This window comes from Carcharodon carcharias, chromosome 20, assembly GCF_017639515.1.
Source record: "Carcharodon carcharias isolate sCarCar2 chromosome 20, sCarCar2.pri, whole genome shotgun sequence".
Classification (NCBI taxonomy): domain Eukaryota; kingdom Metazoa; phylum Chordata; class Chondrichthyes; order Lamniformes; family Lamnidae; genus Carcharodon; species Carcharodon carcharias.
Genome location: NC_054486.1, coordinates 80,621,547 through 80,633,812, shown reverse-complemented (window position 1 = coordinate 80,633,812; position 12,266 = coordinate 80,621,547).

Below are 12,266 nucleotides of genomic sequence, written 5' to 3'. Positions count from 1 at the left end.
ATTTGCAAACTATCTAGGTTTCACTCATCGAAAAAACAAATCCCATTGGTCAAGAGCTAATGGAGAAGTTGAGAGATTTATGTGCACCTTGACAAAAGTGATATGTACAGCTCCAGCTGATAGCAAGTCATGGAAGCAAGAGCTGTATTGCTTTCTTCACAATTACAGAGCGAATCCTCACCCAACTTTTGGGAATCCTCCAGCTACACTCATCTTTGCACATCCTATGTGCGCACAACTTCCTGAGCCACCCACGGAGCTAATGATCAGCAAGTATACGAATGAGAGTAAGTGCAGAATGAAATATTAAATTTAGAATTGCACCACTAATTCCAGGAGCCAAGTGTTTGTGAAAAGTGATGGTCATGTTAGAAAGCGAACAACCATGTATGACATCTAACCATTTGTTGTGACTAACATAAAATGATCAATGATCACTGTTAAGCTCAGTTCACAAATCATCACATGAAACATGTCATTCTTCAAAGCACTGAAAACACCATTCACAAGCCTTAAATCCAATTTTGACATGGACATCGCAGATGAAGAACATACAATAAATGAGACCACAACTGATGTTAGATGATAGCCCACTCATGAGAGAAGAAGTCCACCATACTTCAGTAATTATGTTATGAAGTGAACTATTTTCTGGTAGTGAATCTTTCATCTTATTGTAGGTAACTGAATGGATTGTTAAATTAATACAACAGTTAGAATATGTAGTAATTTATATGTTCAAGTTATGCTTTAGTTTATTGCTTACACTTTGGAGACAAATCATTGGAACAAGTGGTGTCTCTCATTAACTGAGGGGAGGGATGTAATGTATTGAAAAGTCCATTATACAATTTGTTCGCTTGGAACTACCATATACACTTGTACCAGAAGGGGGAGTTTGCAACAAGAGAAATAAAAGGAAGCTATTGTTTGCTCATACAGTTATAAATTCTGGGTGTCTCTGGCTGTTTCTGCCCCAAGAACTTCACACCCCACACCCCTCACTCCAGCCTCCTTGAGGCCTGCCAGCTTGGCCCAGGTGATACCCCAGACTCACCTGTGAGTCTGGTCTCCTCTTTTTTTGAGACTGGCTATAGTCTCAGCAGTGGCCACTGCTCGAGGTGGGGGTGGAAGTCCTACTTAACAGCAGTGGGGCAGGCATCAGAAGGATGGGTGAACTCCCCCTGCCCCCTGACATTTTAGCCAGAGTGGCGGGGATCATGGCGCCCCATTAAATTCAGCCCGTTGACACTTTCTCTCTCCACAGATGCTTCCTGACCTGCTGAGCATTTTCTGTTTTTATTTCAAATTTCTAGTATCCACAGTATTTTGCTATTGTAGACAGAAGCAGACTGTTTTCAGCATTTTGATGGTTCAAAAATGAGGTTCTATATGTTGTAATGTGCCTTTAAGGGATAGCAGCATGTCATCACTAGAAGGGAAGTGTGTCATGTGGCTCAGTCTCAGTTTCACTTTGGCCTGTGAGCAGAACACAGCACACACAACTCTGCTGCTGATGTCTTCAAGTTTTCTACCTTTGTATACCTGTTCTCATATGCCTAACCTTAATAAATGAACCCACAATGTGTTTACACAATTTCCTATGAGTGATTATGGCCTTTTATTTCATTATAAAAACACAGCACTATAGATACAAGATTAAATATAAAGAATTTAGAATGTGAGGGCAGAAGGAATTTCTTTACTCAGAGATTTGTGAGGGTGTGGTGCTCACCTCAAGGGTTAGTGGTTGAAACTATGCCAACATTCAAGATTAGATTAGATAGGTGGATGAAGGAAATGATGATAAAGGGATATTGAAACAGAATGGGTAAATGGATGTGGACTATTTGCATTAGTGGACAATTAGTGCTGACATAGACTGGCTAGGCCGAATGACCTTTGTCCATATTGTGACTAGCGTATTTCTATGCAAGTTGCTTTTGCAATATTGTGGACACAATCAGATGAAAAGTGCAATTGTACATTTAGCATGTTCAGTTGTACTTTGTAACTTTGCACTCCAAGGCATAGGACACTGCGATAAGTCACAGCACTAATTAGCTACAAAGAATGTGAAAAGTCAAGGCCACTGAGTATGATCCAATAAATAATAAGTGCCTAAGCACACAATAAAACAAGGCAACAACAATTCCGTTCAGCTCCCTACTGAAGGTTCAAATGTTCCTTTTGCTAGTAGTTGGTCAGATTTATTTTGAGGAATCTTTTATTTTTCTTTATTCTGTTGATGAGTTTGAGCTTCTCAGAATCTCATTTTTATGATGCATTCCTTGGGGAAGGGATGTCTTTTCAATAAAGTACTTGCTTCCAGTGTCCTAGACAGATTAGGATCATTAATTAGCTACTACCTGTGGACATGACACTTCCTATTCTCCATGAGCTGCAGAACACTCCTGTGGTCCAACAGAAAACATACTCAGTTGATGTCATGGAACTCTTTAGCAAGCGTGCCCAATGGGCAGAAGAAGATTGGCCTAATTTGCACTCTGGAAGCTAATTTGAGGACAATGATTAACCTTGCAAAGCAGCAGCATCAATTTTTTTTTGTTTTCTTGATTGCTGGCCAACTGTAAGCAACAGCGCTTTAAGGGTCAGCTCCTGGATCGGAACATGTGCCATCTCAACTCTGCTGTGCAGAAATGGTCACGAAGCGCAACCAAGCCTGGTCTGAGAACATGTACTCTTGTGAAATGATGGTTCGCCTATGTTGCACTGAAAGATTCATATTCACAGGTAGGGGTTAATTAAAGGCAACACGTGTGAGACGTAACAAATTCCTTAAAGAATTTCAAGTATCTTCTCATATTTGAATGGATATCTGAACAATCAGTGCCTGCTGGGCATCCAGTTTGAATGTTTTTGCCATGATACCGCAGGTGGTATTTGCCAGGTTGACCAAAACCACGAGGGAAACTTAGCCATGCCAACACAATGGTTTTGCAATTTGAATTTATTACGAGAAGGTTTGTGCACTGAATTCAGAAGTAATGAGTCCACTAATACCATTGGAGATTTTTTAAAATTAAATTAAACCATTTATTAACAAATAATTAAAACACATACACAAGATCACAGTTACATCATTACTTATTATATTATATTATAATATTATACTTATTATATTATACTTATTATATTATAATAAATCCTGAAATTCGTAACAACCTGACTTCCAGCTATACATCCCCTTTAAGGCAACAGTCTAAAATAGATTTTAAATTTAGATAGGCAATCCAGCAAGGTTACCAAAGGCATTCACTTAACAATGGAATTCCAAAGGCTTTTAACACAACTTTGGTTACTGGACAAACAGACTTCTTCAAAGTGGCTAGAGGCTGTTTCCCAAGTCTTTTTACATTGTGTATCTTTTAGGTCTTACATGGCCACCCCAGATACAACCTTCCATCCTTCTTTAAATGCATTTCTTCCTCTTTAATCTGTAAATCCTATTGTTCCCATATGTCTTTGGAATTTACTTTTCCCATAATTTAAACATCTTTTGTATTGTCAATATGCCCTTTTCCTTTTTGGAGAAATAAATGTAATAACCTTGCCTATTTATCCTGTCAGTTGTAAAACTTTATCATGTTTCTTTGAAAATCAAACCACTCCCCACTTATCTTAACATGCAAATTTCATTCACGCTCTATCTGCTGAGACTTTTACCCTAGCACATTCATTAGCATTTCAGATGGCCTTTTCACACCCAATTCTTTCTATAATTTCAACCTTGTAGTCTATCCAACTCTAATTCAATTAAATCAGCCACACAGACAGAGCCATCCCCACACACACACACACACACACACACAAACACACACGAACATAAGCCTATTTTACAATACCCCACAAAAATATTATAAAAAATATGGTAGTTTTGTGACAGTTATGAATGGTCAATGCATTGCCTAGATACATTAGACAGTGTGTATCCTTTCAGTACTATAAGTTTACAGATCTTAAACTCTCACGTCAGATTAGTATTTAATTTATGCTAGTTTCCTATTCCACGAATCAATATAAATCTGAAGTAAGTTTGCCTTTAGAAACAAGAATTATGTTTTCTGGTTAGTTGCAAATCAAAAGATATTAATTTGAATAAAATGCATTCTGACATGTGGAAATCAGAGATAGAAAAACAATTGAGTAATTAATGTTTTGAACTGGCTAACCTCAATCTTGCCTTGCAGTATAAAGCTCTCTGCCTTTCAGCTAAAAGATTTTGTTGCAGATCTGTCAATTTGCTCTTCTGCAGTTTCCCTGATGACATTATCCTTTTTGACACTCACAGGTTATTTATGGACATTGGAAGTGACAGTGTCAGGGGTCAGAATCAAAGAACCTCAGCAATATTCTGCAGGCTGCATTGCATTAAAAGTGTCAACATGAAAGAGAGCTCTGGTCTATTTATCCAATTAGTATCTGAAGATAATACCCAGCTTTCAAAACCAACATTAAAAAAAATGGCATCAGCAAACTAATTTTAGTAAATTGCATGTGTACTAAATGTCAGTTTCAATACTGTATGGCATGTATTTACTGGGCCCATCTATACAGAATGCATCAAACATAAAATGGAATTTATGGTTTAACACAATGTATTCAATGACAGAGCCCAACTTAATATATTGGTGCTGATGCAACCAGCCAGTATCTTGATATTTCCAAATTTTTGGGCCCAGTTATAAATATAATTTGGAAGAATCAAAAAATACATACTCTGTTCACATGGCAATAGCATAAAATCAAAACAGAAGATGTTGGAAATATACAACACGCCCATTATTATCAGAAAAGAGAAGAGATAGTTTAATACATTAACCTGGCTGTCGATCCAGCATCAGAATTGGTAAGTGGCAGATTATGAACACCCCCTAACAGGACTGAACTAAACAGGGCGGGAGAGAATGATAAGAAATGTCAGCATGCAGGATTGCTGACTCCTATTACAGGGAGGACATTAATTGCTTTCATTGACTGCAAAGGCTGGGCAGAAGAGATGCCATCTGCAGCATGAAAAGGTTGTCAAATGTTATCTTCCCCTCAGTTCCCCTCTCTGCTTCTGTCCTGACTCTTAGTTACTCCTCCATAGCTTCAGCTTCCCTTCTATTGGCAATATCCAGTGCAATGACAACAGACATTAACAATTACCCAATTGCCAATTCTCAATTGTGCTTTAGCACTCCTTCCATGTGAAATGCTGATTTACATGTATTTCTACCAATGTAAATTATACTGTTTGTGGTATATTCAATTGTAAAATGTGGAGACCAAACAAAAACGACTCTATATTTTATTGTGCATCACTGTTCAGTCTGTATGTGTGATCCTAATCTGTGGCTAACCGGTACAACTTTCCCTCTCATTTATACTCTAATTTTTCTATCTTTGTGCTTTACACTGTTCTAACTCAATGCTAATGTCAGGAACACTAATCCTTATATTAACATTCTGCAGTCTAAACAGTGGGTGGAATTTAATGTTGACAATGAGGGTTCCGCCCACTGGTTGGAGAGTCTGAGGGAAACCCACGTTGCTTCTCTCTGGGAGTCTGGACACTATTACAAAGAAATCTTGCACTTTCTTGAACAGCATCCAGCCTCTCACACAGTCAAGCCCTTCTGCAATTCTGTTATTATATACCCAAGAACTGCCACCTGGCCAGCTAGTACAACGCCGTGGAAAGGGCTACAGCTATGATTTGCTTCTGAGGAACAAGCACTGCTACTTTATCTGACACTTGCAACCACCACTCAGTTACTGGCACTGAAGGGGCTAATATAAAAACTGGATCTGAAAGTAATGAGTCACTGTGCATGAGTGGGCTGCAGCCAGGTCAGGAGAAAGGATAGTTCACGTACCAGATCACATGGGGGTGAGGTTGCAGATGCGTTCTGCTGCAATGGACTTAGATCAGGACATTGATAGGGATGTGTGCAGGGCAATGCTGATGGTCATGCACACCAAGATGCTGAGTATATTGGCAGTCCAGTCAGATAGCCTCTTGTCACTGTCAAACGCTACCGAGGAGTCTGGCTCCAACTTGGCACTGGCTGTTGTTGTGTTGTTATAAAGATGTAAGGGCACCAATCACTCATAAGTGATCATGTAAACATGTTGTGGGTTCATTTATTGAGACTAGACACATGGGAACATTTATACAAAGGCATAGAGCTTGAAGACACCAGAGCTGCAGAGGTGTGTGTATGTGTGCTGAGGAAAGCAAAAGTGAAACTAAAACTGGATCGCAGGGCACACTTCCATTCTGCAATCCCTTAAAGACATATTACCACAGGCATCACACCAGGCACATCAGAAGCCCATCTTTTCCAATGTGGAAGTTGGAGCTAATTCCATGGGAGTACTTGGACCCAAACGTGAAGCAGCATCTCATGGCTGATTTCTCAGTTTTCATTACAGCACAAGCAGAAGCCACCCAATGAATAGCTGCTGCACTGGAAGCTCAGACTGAAGACATGAGATCCACGCTTGGTGCCATGTAAGTTCAAACTGCAATCAGTATGGTTTAGGATAACAGTGTTCAAAGGGGCTTGTAGTCTCTCAGAGCACTCTAGCAATCTCTTTCCCAATAGATTTTGAGGATTGCTGAGGTGCTCTGGAGATGACAGTGGTTCTGTAGTGCATGAACCTGCTGTCATCTCTCAGAATAATAGCACTTGTCCTCCTGCCCCTGCCACTCCACCATTGCCCTTGATGTTGCCTGTCAGCCGGTTAGCTGAGTGTATTGGCAGTCCAGTCAGATAGCCTCTTGTCACTGTCAAACGCTACCAAGGAGTCTGGCTCCAACTTGGCACTGGCTGTTGTTGTGTTGTTATAAAGATGTAAGGGCACTGCTGCCATCCCAGCTAAGGTGATGCAGCCTGAAGCCGGGCCCTCAAGGCCTAGGGCTTCTCAAGTCCTGCAAGGCCATCCGCAGTCTTCCCCATTGAAAGTGAGCAGCCTCCGGCCAGTCACGCTGCAGTCACGAGGTTAGCACTAACTAGGACAGGAAAGGGACCCATAAAATACAGACACTGAGGGAACACGTGTTGTTCTGTTTAGAAAAGAGGTAGAAAGGAGATTTTATAACAGTGTTCAAAATCATGAGGAGTCTGGACAAAAAATATATAGAGAAACTGTTCCCATTATTGAAGAAGGCTGAGAAAATCAGAGGACACAGATTTAAGGTGATTGGCAAAAGAAACAATGACGACATGAGGAAAATCTTTTTCACACAGCAAGTGGTTATGATCTAGAAAGCATTGAACAAAAGTGTGATGGAGGCAGATTCAAACACGGCTTTCAAAAGGGAATTGGAAGCACCTGCAAAGAAAAACAACCCCATGGGACTACAGGGAAAGGGCGTGAGGAGAGTGAGACTAGCTAAATTACTCTTGCAGAGAGCCAGCATGGACTTACGTGATGGACCAAACGGTCTCCCTGCTGTGTTGTAACCAATATATGAGTCTATGAATAGTTCAGTTTTGTATGTTTTATTGGAAGTTAAAGTTGTTATGGAACGGTGTTTTGTAGATTAATTTCAGGCCAGGAGGACACGGAAAGGCTACATAGAAGATGGATTGAAATGTAGGGTGTTTTGGAGGAACATCTCAGTGGAACCGAAGTTTCAGCATTCGCCTGGAGTGATGAGTTCCTGGATACCTCATCGCTGCCATATCTTTCTCCTTCTTCTTTTCCTCCTGCTGAGGTTCTGCCTAAATACCATGTGGCAAAGACTGTGCCCTCATGATAGTGAGGTTGTGGAGCATGCAGCTGGCCACAATGATCTTGGACACATGCTCCAGTGGTTATGAAAGGCACATCTGAGTCATTCAGGCAGAGAAATTGTTGTTTCAGGATGCCGATGCTCTGCTCCATGACGTCCTTGGTTGCTGCATGGCTCTCATTATAGGTCAGATGGCAGAGGGTAGTCATTAATCCGATGTATAGTGAGTATCCCTCATCACCCAGCAGCCAATCGCTGCTTCTTTCTGGCAGTCGATCATCTTCATCGGTACAATTTTGCGGTTGATTATCTCGCAGGTTCACGCGACTGAGTAGGTGACATGTGTGTGTGTCTGGGTGAACGGTGTGTGTGCGGGTGTGTGCAGACAGCATTGGCAATAGTGGAGTGACTTGTGACATTGAAGACTACATGATTGTGCTGATTTTGCACTTGACTTGTTATGCAAGAGGATTTGAAGCAGAATTATCAACAGGCAGCATTATGAAGAAAATAAGCCAGTACCTAAAAACCAAGTGGCCTCGTGAAATAAAGGAAGAACTGGTCCCATACTACAGAGCACGCAGTAAACTCATATTGTTTGATGACAACCATATTACACATGGAACTCGTGTGGTTATCCCAAAAGTGCTACAGCAACGTGTATTGCATCCTGCCCATGAGGGATATCTAGCTGTTGTTAAGATGAAACGATTCCATGAAGCAATGGTGGCCAGCAATAGATCAACACATAGCTTGTACACTTAGTGAAAAATTTGTTAAATCATATCTCCCACCTCTACAATCACCTCCCTGACCAACAAAACAAAGGCAACAACTCAAAGTTGTTGGAAAAGTGCAAGCTGCCCCAACAATCAATGTTTTATGCTTCTTGTTCATGATCTACATAGCAAATGGCCGGAAATCGCTCCAACAAATCCATAACTACCACTTTGGTGATTGACATTTTAGGAAAGTTGTTTACAAAATGGGGTTTGTCAGAGACCATCATGACAGAAAATGGAGCACAGTTTGTTTCCAGTCAGTTCATGGAGTCCCCAGCAAGCTATGGAATTCACCACGACCTGACATCATGATACAGCCCACAATCCAATGATGATTGTCAACAATTCAACAGGTGGAACAAGGGCATTCAGAGAATTAACATGTTGAAGGTTAAACATTTGAACAATCCATTCATATCTTACTTCATAGATATTGATCCATCCCACACTCTCTGACTGGTAAGATACTGGCCGAACTTATGACGGTCCTAACTTTTGCATGTCGCTGATCATCCTTAAGCCACCATCACTCTCCAATGAGAATGTCAGAGTGAAAGCTGGAGAAATAGCAAAGCGACAAGGTAAAGCAAAAGCATATTTCGACAAACAAACATGTGCAGGAGAACCATAATTTGAAACTGGAGATTACATTTGCATCAAATGACTAAATTACTACCACAAACTCTCATCATCTCTGTCAGAAGCAAAGCAGATCAAACGGTTGCTAGGTACTAATGCTTATCTGTTGGATGACAACACAAAATGGAATGTGAGATGCTTGATAGCAAGCAGACAAGGATATTTTGAGGACAGTGATGATGGGAATACATTTCCTTTTTTGATGAGCCACTGTGATGTTGTTCATCAACCTCATTGAGCTGATCATGCAGAAACACAATTCAAGTTTTTGGATCTCAGTGCTGCCTTCAACAATATTCGTATCTCAAAGGTTTTCAGTACTTTGATAAAACGAACACAGTAGTCTTTAAGGAATGACTTGATGTATGTATGTTTGTTGTTTATGATGGTTTAGCCATATAAATACTGTGGCTACAAAACCAGGTCAGAGGCTAGGAATTCTGCAGAGAATAACTCACCTCCTGACTCTCCAAAGCCTGTGCACCTTCAACAAGGCACAAGTCAGGAGTGTGATGGAATACTCTTCACTTGCCTGGATGAGTGCAGCTTCCACAACACTCAAGAAACTCAACACCATCCAGGACAAAGCAGTCAGCTTGATTGGCACCCCATCTACTTAAGCATTCACTTCCACCACCACTGATGCACAGTGTCATAAATGCATGCCATCTATAAGATGCATTGCAGCAATTCACCAAGGCTCCTTCAACAGCATCTCCAAAACCATCTCCCATCTCAAAAAACAATGGTAGCAGATGCATGGGAACGTTACCTGCAAGTTCCCCTCTAAGCCACACACTCTTCTGAATTGGAATTATATCACTGTTCCTTCATTATCGCTGGGTCAAAATTCTGGAATTTTGTTGGTGTACCTATACCACACGGACTGCAGCGGTTCAAGCAGTCACCTTCTCAAGGGCAACTAGAGATGGTCAATAAATGCTGGCCTAGCCAGCCCGAAAGATAGTCCAAAATTGGTTGTTAGTGTAATTCTGAGCACACTCAGGATTGTTCATAAATGCTGCCCAATCACATCTAATGTTAGCCATTATGTTCCAAAATGTGCAAGCACAGGCTGATTAAGTAGTCAGTACTACTCTGCCTGTAATGAACAGCTGAAGGGACATGCTGTTTGATACAATCTGCCAATCATCAAGACATACGCCTAGCCAGCAACATCCACATCCCGTGAACAAATAAACAACTTAAAATAAGATATTTTAGTTTACAAGATGTAAGGATGTAGTATTCAACGGTTCGATGTTTGATTGCATATGTCTGTTAACTGTTCGCTGTGTTGTTAGTCAAGCCTGGGTGTGATTACTGAGAAAGTAGAAACTAAATTGAAGCAAGAATCTCTAAGCATGAGAGTGCAAAAATCTTAAACACATTGAATAAAACTCCTGTTTAGACATTGAAACTGGTGTCATCTCTGCATATTTTTGAGGCATAAAACACAACACAATTCCAGCACCAACAGCCCTACAGAGCCCAATTGTATATTCTTATGTAGGACACAAGGGCAAGGCAATATGAGGTTATATTTCAAGCTACGACATTTAGGCATGAAATCAGAAAGAATTTTTACACCAAAAATGATAGTCACTTGGTAGTGCAGAACTTGGGTATTGCTGAAAGAGAGACATGCTGTTGAAGCTTTACAGCTTAAACTCATCAGGGCAGATGCAAGTATGCCAAATTTCAAAGGGAACAATTTATACTGCATCAGAAAAGAGAGACTGATTCGTTGGCAAGGCAGATCTGATTGGTCATGACATTGCCATGACGAATGCACTGGGGAACTATTGCCCCTCATGCTTTTGATATTTCCAAAAAGCTGCAATGTCTGGACATGTTCCATTTTCCTGCAGAGAATATGAATATATGTAGATTCTAGCAGGCGTAAATGAGTTACGTTACAAGCCCAAAAGATAATCCAAAATTGATTGTTAGTGTAATTCTGAGCACACTCAGGGTTGTTCATAAATGCTGCCCAATCACATCTAATGTTAGCCATTATATTCTGAGCTTTGCAAGCACAAGCTGATTAAGTAGTCAGTACTATTCTGCCTGTAACGAACAGCTGAAGGGACATGCTGTTTGATACAATCTGCCAATCATTGAGACATATGGCCTACGTACCAGGCATCATGTCGGCACTGAAATTCATATACCACATTACTCATTTGTGTGGTAAGCAGAAGGTCTTTTTGACTTGTCGACAGCCTCCTGTTAGTGAAAAATACCACTTGTGTTGCCACTGCATAGAAGCAAAGTGAAATGGTTAGCTTCACCTGTTGTTCAAATTTTTGAGATACTTCACCCTTCCAGGGTAATTTAAGGTACACTGGACACTTTTCAAATCGGAAGTGGCAGCCTGAGGCGCATTCGTGACTATGCACAATACACAGCCTGCAATGATCTGATCATGATAATTTGGTCTCCCCTTGAAGATCTCCTGCAGGCAATTGACATACCCGATCAGATCATTGCTCACTATGCATCACGCATACAGTGACAGTGCACCCTTTTTGAATAAACTAAAGCATGGGGGGCAATAGCTCTCTGGTGCATTCGTCATGGCAATGTCTTGACCAATCGGACCATCTTGCCAACCAATCAGCACCTCTTTTCCCATGCAGTATAAATTGTTGTTCCCTTTGAAATTTGGCATTCTTGTGTCTGTCCTGATGAGAGCAAGATGAACAGCTATGACAGCATGTCTCTTTTATCAGCAATACTCAAGAAATGGTAGTGAAAATCTGGAGTTCACTTCGGCAAAGGCCTTGGCAGCAGAACAGATGTGAGGAGCTGAATGCTTCCTTCCTATAACTCGGGTAGTGCTTTTGAACCCCTCACCAAGCAAGACTTGTGCTTGCAATGGGCTAAAATCAAGCCCCTGTCTCAAACTTGTTGTCCTTCCAGCTGCCCTAACTTTTATGCCAGTGAATTATGCCATTGACAAAGCTCTCACTAAAGGCACGCAAGGGCATTTTTAGTACTCAAAAACTTTGACCCAATTATGTCATTGGTGTTGCAATGTAATTTTAACTTCATGTCATGGGGACCCCTACCCAGTCAACTGCCTGGCAGTGGAA